Source organism: Nestor notabilis, unplaced genomic scaffold, assembly GCF_000696875.1.
Source record: "Nestor notabilis isolate BGI_N333 unplaced genomic scaffold, ASM69687v1 scaffold2658, whole genome shotgun sequence".
In the NCBI taxonomy this organism is placed as follows: domain Eukaryota; kingdom Metazoa; phylum Chordata; class Aves; order Psittaciformes; family Psittacidae; genus Nestor; species Nestor notabilis.
This window is the reverse complement of record NW_009941334.1, coordinates 1-16,666: the sequence shown is the minus strand read 5'-3', so window position 1 is coordinate 16,666 and position 16,666 is coordinate 1. Positions and strand designations below refer to the sequence as shown.

Sequence of the window (16,666 nt, the reverse complement as noted above, 5' to 3'; positions counted from 1 at the left end):
AGTAACATGAGATGATGCAGAATAAAATTCAAGTGCCTTGGAGGTGATTATTACAACATATAAATGAAGAAGAGGATTTTTATTTTAATATATTGTGCAGTTGGCCCAGAGGAAAGAAAAATAACATACTTACCACTGTGTTACTTTTCTCTCCCTGCTGCTTCTTCCCTGAGCTTTCAAAGCCAACATTCTGTTTAAGATAAAGACACAAAAATTTTAGTCAACCCTATCCCTACTAGATAACAACAAATTGATGTTTTATTGTATTGGATATTTATCTTGCTTTCAGATATTTATCTTTTGTGGTTTGGGTGTTTAAAAAAAAAGAAAAAAGGAAAAAGCTGTACATGTGTGAGAACTTGAAAGACACTCTCAAGACGGTAGAAATTGCATATATACTTTTGGAGGAGATTATTTCATGTGTGTAATGTAGTACAAAACACTACCTTTTATCCTACTTTAGTTTTTATTTTATAGCATTCTGTCTATAAAATTGTTTCATTTCTACTCCATTTTAATTGTTGTATTAAATTATTAAATCTCATATTAGGCAGCTCTTGTATACAATTCTGAAGAAAGAAAAAACAAATCAGAAATTAACAGAATGTGAAATGAGCACACTTCTATATCATTAATTTAATTAATATTTTAGAAAGTTGCAATATATTTAATAAGCCATACCAGATCACTGACATTATGTTCACTGAAGTAAAGCAATTATAAACAAGCGAAAATATTCAACTGAACACATTCAAAATTAGTGGCTGGACCTATAGAAAGATAAATTCTGCCTCCAACAAAGACTACAGTAGAACATATCTTCAGAGAGATTAAATGCCACTATGGTCAGACAGATCATCTAACATGAGCATGAAGTCATGTAGAACAGGTAAGAAGCTGAATCAGGCAGAGTATAATCTATCAGATTTGTAGTAACTAGAAAAAAAAAAAAATTAACTGTAGGAAGCATAGGTAGTGCCTTCATTCAATGGATTTGCCTATAAATGGAACTGTATTTAATTTTTTCCAATTAAAAGCAGAATCAGCCCATCATATAATCACAAAAGCACCCTCAAAAAAATCCTAAAGCAGATACAAAATCAAAATTGTTTAAGGATGACTGAAAGTTCCTTGGTTGGGGATAAGAAGCAAGCAGTAGTACAACCACAGAACAATGAACTCCATCCAAAGTCAGGACTGCCACAGCAGGACTGCACCATAACTAACTTTCACATTACACGTCATATTCCTAATTCAGGAGTCACTGCTGCCAGCTTCCGCATTTATTCCAAATGGATTCCAACGCACTATACTACATATATCTATGTGTTTATTGTCAGTAGAAGGACAATCAGAACTTGCAAATAGCAAGGAGAAAAAATAATATAGGTAAAAGTAATATTAAAGCTTCATGCTTTTCAAGTTTCCTCCTGAAAGAAAGGCTTCTATAAATTTAGCCAGCTTCGGAAATACAGAACAGCGGCACTCATGACAATTAAAAATATCAAGAAAGACAGCAAGGATCAAACCAGGTTCTGAAAACTGGTGTCTCAGAAGAGTCTGTCAAACTGCCGTGGCTGCATGCTTCTTTCCTTTCCCACAATGCTTTGCTCCTATTGAAAAACTATTTAATCTTTACAAAAGGTATTCAGAAGCACTGTACACAAGCTCCCAAACAGAAGAAATGCAGATTTGCAATCGCTCAGCTAGCATAAGCATAATTAATCCAGAGAGTATGATAGCGCAGGGCTGGATCTGACAGTGGGACAGGCAGGTGATTGTGCCTCTGGAAGAAGAAGGCATAAGGTCAAGACTTTGCAGGCAGAGCATTCAGATTAGAAAAATGATCAAAGAAATAGTTAGCCCTGTAACAATAATAAAAACCAGTAAACAAAAAGGGATTACTCTTGCATCATTTCCTGACACCTGTTAGGCTGCCTCTGTTGAAATGCCCAGAAGAATAAAATACAGTGGTAGGGAGCCATTACCAAATCATGAACTGTTTGCAGACTTCCAAACTTAGCACAAGGAACTCATCTGATCCAAACCATCCAGAAGAGATAAGACATTAAGTTGGATATGTGTGCATGGAGGGAGGAATACACACCATCACCTGGATATTTTGGGTCACTATGCTTTGGAGATTAAGCAGCTATACACTGAACAAAAGACATCAGTTACAGAATCAGACAAGAATAATGAACATGCTGCAACCAATGTTACCTTAAAGCCATGTGAAACTGTGACATTAAGTTAGATAATCTTAAGTCTGTATCAGAAGAGAACACCTAAGAGTGTGCTCTAACTACATGTGTAAGTACTGATGAATGTCCAATAGCTGGAATCTTCCAGGCTTCCACACATTCACATTGCCAGGTCCACTCTGCACAAAAGCACAATAAACACTCAAAGAAAATTGACTAGGGTATTCAGAAAAGCCCAAGCTAACCACACAACAGAAATTTGACTAGCTTACATCACCACTTTTCTACTTGTTTTGCAGAAAAGGAGAAAGGTGCTTTAGATGACTAAATTACTCTGAAAGTAAAAATACCTAATGAAATCTTATTTAACCCTGCTCTAGCATATGACATCAACCACATCAGACTGAGAGTCAGTATCTGTCAGGATCCTCCAATCAAAAAGGCGCCAGTGAAAGAGCCTTAGCACTCAGCTTCAAGTATGGGGACAGTACCTTGGGGAACTACCACACGTGTTCATTCTAGTCTTACTCTTCCTTAGGTATAACCCAACTGCTGCTAGAAAATGCTAGATGAACTACCTATTTTCTCCAGTGCAGCTGTTCTGATCCACTTCACTACATCCTGGAGGCTGCTGACATGTCTAGATATTTGAGTTCCATCTTACCAATGGTTTTAGCCTCTAGAGGGTGGAAGTAAGAACAAGTATCCAGTGAGAAATACAGAGAAATTTCCCCAAGTAGCCAGAGATCAGGTTAGGAAAGCTAAGCCTTGACAGAATTACATCTGGCCAGGGACACCAGGGGCAACAAGAAAAGCTTCTGTAAACATGTCAGTGATGAAAGGAAGACTTGGAAAAACGTGGGCCCTCTTCAGAAGGAAACAGATTACGCAGGATGTGAAGTAGGCTGAGGTACTCAATGACTTTCTTCTGCATTGGTCTTCACCAAAAAGTGGTCCAGCCACATTGCCCAAGTTCCAGACGGCAAAGGCAGGCACTGGGAGAATGAAGAGCCACATGCTGTAGGAGAAGATCAGGTCCAAGAATACCTATGGAACCTGAAGGTACACAAGTCCATGGCACCTAATGAAAGGCATCCGCACATCCTCAGGGAACTAGCATATGATATGACTCAGCCACTACCCATCATATTTGAGAAGTTGTAGCAGTCCGGTGAAGTTCCAAGTGACTGGACAAGGGGAAATATAACAAGCCACTCGGTCCCACCTTGGTGCCTAGCAAGGTCACGGAGCAGATCCTCCTGGAAATTGTGCTATGTGGACAAAAAGGATATGATTGGTGACAGAGAATATGTCTTCACTAAGGGCAAATTGTGCCTGACAAATTTGGTGGCCTTCTATGATGGGACTATGGATTTGGTGGGTAAGTGAAAAGCAAGTGACGTCATCTACCTGGACTTGTGCAAGGCATCTGACACTGTTCAACATTATATCCTTGTCTCTAAACTGGAGAGGCATGGATTTGACAGATGGACCACGTAGTGGATAAGGAATTGGCTGGATGGCTGCACACAGAGAGTGCAGTCAATGGCTTGATCAAGGGGAGACAGCAAATGGTGTTCCTCAGCTGTCAGTATTCTAACTGGTACTGTTTAACATCTTTCCCAGCAACATGGACAGTGGGATTAATGCACTCTCAGCAAGTTTGCCGATGACACCAAGCTGTGTGCTGCGGTCAACATGCCAGAGGGAAGGCGTGCCATCCAGAGGGACCTTGACAGGCTTGAGAAGTGGGCCTGTGAGAACAAGAACAGCTACAGGGTGGGTGGAGAATGGACTGAGAGCAGCCCTGCGGAGAAGGACTTGGGGGTGTTGGTTGATGAGAAGCTCAACTTGAGCCATCAGTGTGTGCTCACAGCCCAGAAAGCCAACCATGTGCTGGGCTGCATCAAAAGAAGCGTGACCAGCAGGTCAAGGAAAGTGACTCTCCCCCTCCACTCTGCTCTTGTGAGACCCCACCTGCACAAGGAAGACATAGACCCATAGAAACAAGTATAGAGGAGGCCACAAAGATGCTCAGGGACCTGAAACACCTCTCCTATGCAGACAGGCTGAGAGATCTGGGCCTGTTCAGCCGGGAGGAGTCTCAGGGGAGACTTCAGAGCAGCCTTCCAGTACTGAAAGAGGCCTGCAAGAAATCTGGAGAGGGACTTCATACAAGGGTATGTAGGGACAGGACAAGGGGGAATGGCTTTAAGCTGACTGCAGGAAGATTTAGATCAGGTATTAGGAAAAAATTCTTCACTATGAGTGTGGTAAGACACTGGCACAGGTTGCCCAGAGAAGCTGTGGCTGCCCCATCCCTGGCAGTGTTCAAGGCCAGGTTGGATGGGGCTTTGAGCAACCTGCTCTAGTGGAAGGTGTTCCTGCCCATGGCAGTGCAGTTGGAACTAGATGATTTTTAAGGTCCCTTCCAACCCAAACCACTCTATGATGAACCTATGACTTTAGATGAGGCCTACAACTGACTTAATAAACTTCTTTCTTACTATAATTTTCACACAAATATATTTTACCTCATATCCTTGTCATTCATTCAATTGCTTATTGGAGGACTTTGAACAGATACTGAAATACTAGTAGCACACCTTCATATAAGAATTCAGTAAATAGGGTTATTCTTCAGTACACTGAATGACAGTGAATAACTCACAAGACATTTTTAGTTTCTCCAGGCTGGGAGAAAACAAAAACAAAAACACAAAAACCCCCCAAAAACGCAATGAAATCACAACACTTAAGCTCTTCATTTCTTCATTTAAGGAAAGGTTGGAAATAAGTATCTGAAAAATTGCTTACTCCAGAAACATTTCAGGCAGCCTTTGGCCTATGACAACCACCCTCCATTTTAAATACTTAAAAAAGTGAATTATTTCTTGAAATAATTCCAGGAGAACATTGCAGGAGCCAGATTACCTACACTTGCCCTTAAACATATACTCATGTTCAGTGAGAAAGCATGTTCAGCTAAAAAGACTTTAGACTGATTAAGAATATCCATAGCAAAGACACATATCATGCGGAAACAGATCCCATACTGCAGCTCTAGAACCCATCCTGTAAACCAAGAAGAATTTTAAGGCAGTAAGATTAGTTGTATTTTTTCGTTTTGGAACGGTGACCACGAAGATAAGGGGTCCTGACGCACACTATGCATCTCTACGGACAATCAGTATCACTGTCCTGAGTGAAGCAGGGTTTGCCTGAATGAGGGTATGCAGAATATTTTTATTAAGTATGGGGGAACATATAGAAATGTGTATAATTATTTAAAACACAACAATAATGAAGACGTTTTACCATCATAGGTGACTGGCAAGATTTATTCAATCACAACCTAATACACAGGTGAGAAATTTGTGCCTTACGGTGTGCTAGATTTGAAAAGAGTAACATATGATCTTGACTGAGGAAATAGAAGATAAACACAGCTGGCAAAATATTTATCTCTAGGTAGCATGCCTTTTGAACTCAAATAGACATTTCACACAAAGTCGGAAGGTCTGCAGATCACAGACAGCTTAGTTAATATTGTAGTACCACAGTGGGGAACAGGGAGGGGCAAGAGCAGAGGACCAGGGAGACACAAAGGATTCAGAGACCATTCTCAAAATAGAGTGCATCTTCTTTTCCCTGGAAGCAGACGCTGTCACCATGCCTCACTGTTTCTCATTACTTCAGTGTCTGAACAAAAGCTAGATGTTTAGAGTGAAGAAACAATCTCTGCTGCATGGATTGTCTCAGTGATGAAAACCTGACAAGCCTTGGGAGCTGCACTATCTTTCCACTGTTCTTGGTTGGACGAGTCTAAGATGTTAACTATGACACATTACCTTAAGCACATGAGACTGACCTATTTGAGGATTTGTTACCTCTTACCACCAATGCTGCTGTAGCTGCTGGCAACCAGAATTCTTCAAGGCAGGAAGAGGACAGCTGATGACGCATTTTCAGTGAACGAACAAGATTCACGTTTGCTTTCGGCATGCCCCAAAATAAGCTGTATTTGGTGTACTGCAGGGGACATGCAGTTTTACAAGTGTTCTGCCAAGTGATATGGGTACACTTAAAACCAATGAAATGGAAAAGGCACTTTTATAAGCCCCTGACTGGCTAATCTGCTATATTAATCATATTTTAATATTAAGATTTTCATTGTTTTGCCAGAGTATCTGCAGTTCTATTAAAGATATTTCTAATTATCTTAAAACTGAATTAAATGACTAGAGACTAGCAAAATGAAATTTTGTTCATTACTTACAGTACCATAACAGAACTTTTGGACAAGACTGTTACAGAAACACATTCATACCTGAACATATGCAGATAAATCAGATCTGCTGAATTTTGTTGTTGATTGCTGTCCCTTGGGGAAGCTGGTCAAAGAAGAGTGTCTCCAAGGCATAAATGAAGATTGCAAATTTGGCCTCAGTTTTTTTTAAATAAACTATTTCAAAATTATTTCTCTCGCTTGTGTGGATATAGCTGCAAAAACTCTCACTCTGTAAGTGTTCTGAGTGCAAAGTGTGGTTTTGCAACAAAATAAACATCACCAAATTTAGAAAAACTGCCTGGTATTCAAAAATCCCCCTTTACAGTAGTGCAATTAGTGCAGAAAAGACCACTGGGGCCGAGTTTTATCTCACCAGTTGAAAACTGCCATAATGCATGTGCGCCAGGTGGGGGGAGTTTCTCAATTCTTAAAACTGCAAGGAATCACAAGACATCGAGATGTCTGTTTCTCAAAACATAAGCCTTGGCATGTAAGCTCTGAAAAGTTTTTCTACAATAGGAATTAAATAGAATATTGTCATTAAGCAGAAACGATTATATCTACAACACCATCAGAAGGCCTACCTGTTCCAGATCAGTAATCATATTGTGATTTTTAATTACCTTTGCACCCAATAGTCCCCCTAAAACCAGCAAGACATAGCACTATTGTCCACTGTTTGTCCCAAGTAATTATAATTGCAGAGTGATGGATGTTGGAAGGGACCTCTCCAGGTCATGTGGTCCAACCTACCAACAACACTACCACATTAGGGCCAACTTCAACATTAGATCAAAGTCAAAAGATACAAGTTGAGATTTAGTGCTTTTTGTGAACCATGGAGATACATGTTTCTGTGCCTCCACTCTAGAAAAATTCTGTAGCCGATGTAATTGCTGTTTGAGATACTCTTTTTTCAAGTTTTGCTAAAGCAGCTGAATAATCACACATTGATTCAATCATTCATGAATTCATGGTATACAATGCTTCATCTTACAGTAATTCCAGTATCCTTTCCTACCATGAAAATAAAAGTACCAGGAAGATCCCTTTTTAGAACCAAGATGGCTTATATCAATGGGTGGAAATGAAATTAGAGAAATCACTATTTAATTGGAAATTATTTCTATTCTTTCTGCTTTACAGGAGGTAACAAATACATTCACCCAAGTAGATCCAGTGTTCACAGACTTGCACATTATTGATTTCTATAAAACTACGTTGCTTTGCAGAACAGTAAAGGTTAGGAGGATTAAATTGTTACTATATACTATTGCTAGTAATCCCAGTAGCAAAACCATGCACAGCAGAAAACTATCTATGGCCTTCGAACAAGGAGACACAACTTCCTAGACCACTTACCTTGACCTCACAGGCCACACTTAGGGACCATCAGCATGTCTCAGAACAGCAACAGTCTGTATCCCATGCACTGTCACAATTATTTACCAAGCTACATTTCTCTAAGTGACATCTGTGCTAACCTTCAGCTGTTTCAAAGATTTCCACTGCTACTACAGAATTGACAACCTTAGAGAGGACTGGACATACCTATGTCAAATGAGGAGGCCAATTAACACCACAAACAACATGACATGAGTGCTCAGAATAAAAAGAGAGGCTGCAAATCCATTAGAAAACTATTTAGATCTGGTACCCTCACCCTTTGCTCCTATGTGACCCCCTTCCTTTTCACCCTTTTCCCCCCCCACTCTGTTCTTAAAAGACTTTCCAATCAGCATACGGATCCTAGACAGTGACAGCTCCAAATAGAGCTTTTTCAGGCTTGTTATTGTTAGCCATAACAAACGTGCTCAGACCTCAGCTTGCTTTCTTTCACAGCAGCACAAGAGAGACTGATGGTGGGAAAGAGGAATGTGGAAAAATTGGGAAACAAATGACTAAGAGAGCAAGAATACTTAAGTGACGGAATACACCAGTTTAATCAGTAGCATACTTGTAATTAAAAACATGAAACAGAGTCACACACACACTAAACTACACCAGAGTATATACCACCATTTCTAGAAAGGACACATTTGTTCTAAATTAAATATGTTATTAACTTGTATGATGACCCTTACCTTACCTAGTAAATCCTTTTCCCTTCTCTACTTCATCACACCCACATCTTTTATGTGATATTGAAATACTTTAGGGAGGGACATATCTAATTTTATTTGCACAGTACTTAAGAAATATGGCACTATATCTTACAGGGACCATGGGTGTGTATAAAGTGCTGGTGTCACCCAACAACCACACTTCTGTGAGCAAGAAGTGATTGGCTAAATATTGTGTTAACTAGATGCTGACTCACACAGAAAACCTGTTAACTGTTTAGTACAAGGAAGATAATAGTGATATAGATACTAAAGTGAGCATGCCTACCAAGCATGAGAGAAAGCAAAGATGTTTGGCACAATATTTAATTGTATACTGACTTGTGAAACTTAATCAAACAAGTCCCAGGATGAGTCATCCTTCTGAACGGCCCCAGGATTGTCGGAGTGCGCACTCCTCTCCTAAAATACAAATTACCTGAGATTCAAGTCCTCTCGGACAACATTTAAATATAACTTTTCAACATCCCAGACGAATAAGCTATTACTTATATCCCATTAATAAGAACAATAAAGGTGGTGTATTTCTCTCCATTTAAAGCTTAGGTAGACAGAGACACCGTCAATATACCTCCTGTATCAGGCACTTTGTTGGTTATGTCACAGTTTATGCATCTAATTGGATCATAGAGCTGTTTCGGATTATTAAAATACAGATGGCTGCAGATACATGCTGCAGCAGAAACCTAGGCACAGACAGAATGCAGACTGCAAATTTAACAGATTCTGTGAATGTGGCACTCTAAGTGCATGAATTTGTCTTGTGCCTGTAGCCTTTTATTGCTACTGACTACTGCAGGGCATTCTGGAACAGTTTGAACTGCTAACCAGCTGTAGGTTTATCCAAATATCACAGAATGGTTAAGGTTGGAAGGGACTTTAAAGAACAACTTCTTCCAACCTCACTGCTGTCCACGGCAGGAACACTGGACCAGGTTGCTCAAAGCTACATCCACCCTGGCCTTAAACACTGCCAGGGATGGGGCAGCCACAGCTTCTCTGGGCAACCTGTTCCAGTGTTGTGTCACCCTCATAGTATAGAATTTCTTCCTAATATTTAATCTAAATCTACCCTCTTCCAGTTTAGAACCAGTTCCCCCTTCCCTGCCTCTATATGCCCTTGTAAAAAGTCCCCCTCCAGGAAGACTGCTATAAGACCTCCCCAGAGCCTATTTGAATGTATTGAATTATGCATAAAATACTGATTGTTAGAATAAATGACCAGCTAGTAGTTGTATAAAATAGGTTAGAAAATAGCTAGTAGGAGGTAGATGAATCTTTTACATTTTCCATATTTCAGAAACAATTTTATAGCATAATGGAGATTTAAATTCATTTTTTTTTCCCAAAATGGTAGAAACTAACAGCAAATAGTTGCTACAGTTGTATACTTAATTATAGATCTTACTCTACCAGCCAAGTCATTGTTAGGGTATGTAAATTCCTGAGTTCCCTTTCCTTTCAGGGCAGAGGTGAGCAGCGCAAGTCAAGCAACACTTAAATCTATTTTTAGATGCCATTTTCCCCCCACACATGTACAGGCATGAATTTCCAGTTAACAATTGCTATTATGAACCTTTTACTTCCTTCTGCATTATATTGTTCCTCACTGCTTTACAAAGTTGAATTAGGAAATATCACTGACCAGCTTAATTTCAGATACAAATAGCAATCTGAGAACTTGCTTGCAAAATTGCTAAACATTCATAGCTATGAATGAAATTAACCTCAGCTGTGCTCTCATACACAAAGTGATATGAAAATACTAGGGTGTTATTGCTTGTTTGCGTGGGTTCAGAGTAAAAGCTGTCAAATACTTTTTATAGCTTCAACTGCCAATTACTGTGTACATCAATTCACTGTCATAACAGTGTATCATTAACTCACCCCTTATGCACATTATGAAGATCAATTCTTCAACGTCAGTGTTCTCTTTAAACAGTAACAAAGGAGAAGACCAGGAGGAATAGTATACTTCTACTTTCAAAACACGAATTAGTGGAATTAGCACTGATTTGAAGTAGGGATACGCTCTCAAAGCAAGCGTCCAGTATTAAAACTTTTTAGTTTAGCTTTGCATAATTGAACAGGTGTCTTACTGGAAGTTTTCTGTTTGAATCAACATTAAATTCATAACCAACCACAACAACTACTGATTATAACTAAACATATACAACATCAAACCAAAATGTATTTTTACTTTATTACACTTCACACAGGCATGCACCATCTGCCACTGAGGTGTGATCCACTTCTCCATGACATTATCACATTACTCTTGAAAAAACTAATGCTGCTGCTTAATCTCATGGTTTGAATCAATCTCCAAAACATTAAACGTTGGCTTGCTGTCAGACCTCCTCACTACCTGCCTGAGAATCAAATATGAAGAAGCCACTAGATTGTCACTTTTTACCATGTAATTTAAAGCTACCCAAACCCCTGTTGCAAGCTAATTTACATTCTGCAAATACTGGTCTAGAAGTCATTTGTTTCATGGATGGAATGGAACAATAAAATCCCCCTGGACATTTACTATGTAACAGGATAATAATCCTTTTTTAACACACATAAACAATTCAGGACCAGAAGCCACCTGAACTAAAAGGCAAACAGTTCATTAAGGTAATAAAGATTTCTATCATTTGAAATCACAGAGCTGCACAGTAATTAATCCTAAACTCACAAGAAAATTTCAGGAAATTAATATGCTGAATGCAGCTGATTGGAAAATAGTTCTATTTTTTCCTGCCAAAAAAAAAAAAAAAAAAATCCTCTGCAGACTTAACTTGAAATAACCAATGCAGATAGCTTCTGGGTCTGGAAAAACGAGAATACCATTGTTATTTAAAACCCTGGGTAGAAGATGGCAGTGTCTGGAAAAGAACAGGATATGAATTTACTGTGTTCCCTCTGATAAGTTATAGTGAGGGTTGTTTTGCCTCAATTCTTAATGGATTTTATTACACTTAATCTAAACTAACACAGCATAAGTGAAACAGCCACTTGTGTGTAGTCTGCAAATCACCTGCAGGTTTCTTTGCATTCACAATTCCTCCTTCTTTGAAGGGTTGTCTTGGAGAAATATAGTGCCTGAAGGAATGTGCCCTTCACATTCTAGCACAAGTGCTACTAAATTGCATGCTCCGAATGTGTATTGAAAATTATATTCATGCATCTCCCAAAATCCTTTTACTGCAGTTACCCAGCCCAGTCCACTGTATCTTCCAGTAATATGTGAAATGCATTATTAGCTCAGATAACCTAACAATGGAGGTTTGGGGTTTTTTTGATTTTTAGATACAGCTCCTTCCGAGTTTGGGTGTGAGCCCTAACAACCCAACATCTGTTTCATCTAATAAATTCTTGTCTACAACAAACCAATATAAGACCTGGACAAAATAAGACTGTATTTAAAGTTTTCATAGCAATAAGGCAAATTACCTGTTTGCCTGAAGATTATGGAGTTCTAAATTCTTAGAGGAAAACAGACATTTATTAAACAGCACTAGATGAGATCTCTGTGCAATATTCTGTCTAGACATAAGAAAATGAGAAAAAAAAATAAACCTTATTTTTAACATGTCAGTCATCTTTGTCAACAGCTGAAAAAGCATTAGATTTTTTTTTTCTAATATGGAAAAATCTCAGTAATAAAGATCAGTAGTGAGATTAACAGACTAATTCCATTCTAGATACCAGCTTTCATTTTAATTCCATTAAGGGATCAAAACTGACACAGGCTGCTAATGTCACGTATAAAATCATTCAACACAGTTTTAATGCATGCACTCTGTGACAATGCACGTAGTCCAGTCTTCCCATAAAACTATACAAATCTAGAAAAAATGGATTTTAAGTTAACAATTATCTGGTGTTCACACCAGTAAGAGGCTGGGCTGAGAATTAATGCGACCCAGAGATCAGAATGAGTGCTAGCAGTTAGGTAACAATAGCGCTATCAACGCTCCTGTTAAAAAGAAACATTCTCAACAGCTTAAATTAGACCTGGCAGGCCAGTATCTAAACCCAAAATAGCAAACACTGAGACAGAGCATAACCAATTTATCTAACACCCACTAGTTTAAGACTAACGAGTCTTAAACTTAAATCTTTCTAGATGTAAAAATACCTGGGTAATTGCTCCTTACAGACACATTTCTTTCTCCAATCTGTTATTGTTTGCTTTAAATGCACACCTAAAGAAAAGACAACTGACATGCCTCAAAAGGAGGGAAATTTAAAACAGAAGCCTTTAGCCTCGGTGAAATTTTTCTCTCTTAAAGAGGTATGGGAATAAAAAGGAAAATAAGACATAAAAAAGGAGAAACAAAAACTTGGTTGGTTTGCTAAAGTCTCCTATCAGTCCAAGGTTTCTTAGAGACCTTGTACAGCTCTACAGGCGATGCTTCCGATTAAGAAATCCTCAAAAAAAGTGATAGGCCCAAAAGGGTGATCTCTTTTGTTTCCTCATCCATTCCATTGTGATTTCTTGTGCTACTGGTTAGTCCATTCCTCTCCATTCTTCTGCTTCTTCCTCTTTTCCAGTGTGATCTTACCGACCCCAAGTTGCTTCCCCCACCTTTCTAACACCAGGGTATGTGACACTCTTCCATCTCCTAGGAAAGCTCTTGATGACAAGCACTTCTGGGGACAGGACACTAAAATTCCGTGTGTATAAAACCAGAATTAAATTTCAGATACCAGCAACAACTGTTCTTATCACCTGCTTTGATAACGTCTGTGGGAATCACTAGTACCATAGAATCATAGAAGGGTTTGGGTTGAAAAGGACCTTAAGATCACATAGCTCCAAACCCCCCGCCATGGGCAGGGACACCTCACACTTAGACCATGTCACCCAAGGCCTGTCCAGCCTGGCCTTGAACACCGCCAGGGATGGAGCATTCATCACTTCTTTGGGCAACCCATTCCAGTGCCTCACCACCCTCACTGAAAAGAACTTCTTCCTTATATCTGATCTAAACTTCCCCTGTTTAAATTCAAAGCCATTACCCCTTGTTCTTCCACTACAGTCCCTAACAAAGAGTCCCTCCCTAACATCCTTGTAGGCCCCTTTCAGATACTGGAAGACTGCTATGAGGTCTCCACGCAGCCTTCTCTTCTCCAGGCTGAACAGCCCCAACTTTCTCAGCCTGTCTTCATACGGGAGGTGCTCCAGCCCCCTGATCATCCTCGTGGCCTCCTCTGGACTTGCCCCAACAGCTCTATTTCCTTCTTACCTTGAAGACAACAGAAATGTACGCAATACTCCAAGTGAAGTCTCATGAGAGCAGAGTAGAGGGGCAGGATCACCTCCTTTGACCTGCTGGTCACGCTTCTTTTGATGTAGCCAGGGTACGGTTGGCTTCCTGGGCTGTGAGCACACACTGACGGCTCATGTTAAGCTTCTCATCAACCAACACCCCCAGCTCCTTCTCCACAAGGCTGCCCTCAATCCATTCTCCACTCAACCTGTAGCTGCACCTTGGACTGCCCCAATACAGGTGCAGGACCTTGCACTTTGCTTTGTAGAACTTCATGAGGTTGGCACTGGCCACCTCACAAGCGTGTCAAGGTCCCTCTGGATGGCATCCCTTCCCTTCAGTGTATCAACTGCACCACACAGCTTGGTGTCATCAGCAAACTTGCTGAGGGCGCATCAATCCCACTGTCCATGTAGCCAGCAAAGATGTTGAACAAGATCAGTCCCAACATCGACCCCAGAGGGACACCACCCATTACCAGTCTCCAGTTAGACATTGAGAAAACATGAATCCTTTAACCTAAAACCAGATTGAACCAAATTAATTACACAATTGTAAGCCAATAATTTCCTGAGTGATCAAGAAGCAGAGTGAGTAACTTCTGTTTAATTCTCTTGCCACTTCTCTAGTCTGCTCTCATAAGACCCCACCTCAGTACTGTGTTCAGCTCTGGGGCCCCCACACAAGAAGGATGTGGAGCAGCTGTTAGAACGAGTCCAGAGAAGGGCCACAATCAGAGGGCTGGAGCACCTCTGCTAGGAACATAGACTGAGTTGGGCTTGTCCAGCCTCAAGAAGAGGTTTTGGGGAGACCTTAGAGCAGCCTTCCAGTATATGGACACTGCTCACTGCTATGACATTACTCTGATGTAGATTTGTTGTTTCCTAAGCATCTAGAAAGACATCCTTGAACTGATTTCCCTTTAAAACTGAAGTAGAAAAGGAATTTTTATACAGATGATTTGGCGGAATGGCTTCCAAGTGCTCTTTTTAAAAAGGAACAAATAAACGCTGCTGATTAAACTTTGTATTTATTACATACAATCAAAATCAATTCATAGTCATTTATACTTTATCAAACACAAAGAGGTTTTAAATAAGCAAGTGGTTATTTGGCACCTTCCACTGTCAGGTGTGACTCCAAATCCTTCTACACTGACTTCTAAGAATATTGCATCCATCATGTTTTTTAATGAATATTTTAGTATTAGCAGTACAAGACCACCTGCACATAAGAATTATGTTTCCTGCACGTGACTGCAAGCTGATGGTCCACAGCAAGCTATTTATGCTGCAGCTTACCAGAAAGCATACCAATTTACAAGTATTAATTTTTTTTTTTCAGTTTTCAAAAATAGCTTTACGTATTTACCTAACACCATCAAAACAGCACTATCCTTTTCCCTCACTTTGCCTTTCCTAAATTACAGGCAGCTATTTTAACCATCACACCCATCATTCCTCCTACCAAGGACCACTGATGCTAAACAGAACACCCATAAGCTCCCCCCTCACCCCCCGCCTCCAAACTGAGTAACTAACAATTCCTTCTTTATAAAGATCCTTAGAATTACTCATCAGTCCTTGATGAGCAGTACTTCCAGTAACTTGGGTTTATACAAGAATAAGGTTTGGTTTTTTTCTTTCTGCATGTGTTTTATTAGCTATTCCATTTGTCTCTCCTCTGAAAGACGTTCACTTTGAGTTACTCTCTTCAGAGAAAAATCTGTCATCTCTTTTTGCCCTAAAATCAACCTACTAATTCATGATAGGAAAACACACCTCTTTTGCACCTCTTACCTAGTCAGCTAGCTCACTTTTATCATTATCTGCCCTTGTCATCATTGGCACAACAGGAGGATAAATGTCAAAAGACCACCTGGACCTCCAGAAACACTGGACAAGTGCCTTCGTCCATTTCTGCATTACTGTCTTTCCAAGTGTCTTGGTGTAAATTCCCTCAGAATGAATGTTTGTCTGTCTTGGATGGCTAAATATCTTTACAGATATGAAATCGGCAGGGTAACAACTTGACAGTAATTGGATATTCCTAAATATGGTTTTCAACTGAAAGACGATAGATTTAGATGAGGCATTAGGAAAAAAATATTTACGGTGAGGTTGGTGAGGCACTGGCACAGGTTGCCCAGAGAAGCTGTGGATGCCCCATCCCTGGAGGTGTTTAAGGCCAGGCTGGATGGGGCTTGGAACAACCTGGTCTAGTGGAAGGTGTCCATGCCCATGGCAGTGGGGTTTGTACTAGATGATCTTTGAGGAGCCTTTCAACCGAAAGCATTCTATGATTCAGTGATTCTATGAAATACAGAGCACTCTTCCCATAGTACCCTTTCCCTAGAAATCAAAAGCAACTCATTCTTTCTGCTTTTTGTGGACAAGGCTTCTTTGGCATTAAGTTATTGCAAACTGGCTAGCTGCAAATTAGCCTGCTCCATTTTCTGCTCTTAGTGAAAGCCAGTGTTTCTCATACCTGAGTTCTGTAATACATCAGGCTGCGAAACTCTCAACACCACTGTTGTATGATCTTCCAGACATAGTAATGGTACTGGAAATCTGTACTTCCTATAAACTTATACAATCCTGGAAAGAATGCTAAGGCACATGAAAACCAGCAAGGTGGTTGGTGACAGCCAACATGGTTTCACTAAGGGGAAATCCTGCCTGACCAGTTTGGTAGCCTTCTATGATGGGGCTACAGCACTGATGGACAGCAGAAGAGCAGTTGACGTCATGCACCTGGACTTGTGCAAAGCATTCGACACTG

At 40.0% G+C, this 16,666-nt stretch overlaps 1 protein-coding gene across 1 annotated transcript in view; it reads right to left on the bottom strand.

Annotated features, from left to right (window-relative positions):
• The window catches only part of ERBB2IP (erbb2 interacting protein), a 71,491-nt gene extending 71,306 nt beyond the window's left edge, over positions 1–185 (bottom strand). The window contains exon 1 of the mRNA XM_010020814.1: positions 134–185. The gene's annotated coding sequence lies outside the window, so the exon portion shown is untranslated. The remainder of the gene's footprint in view (positions 1–133) is intronic.
• Between the last annotated feature and the right edge of the window lie 16,481 nt (positions 186–16,666).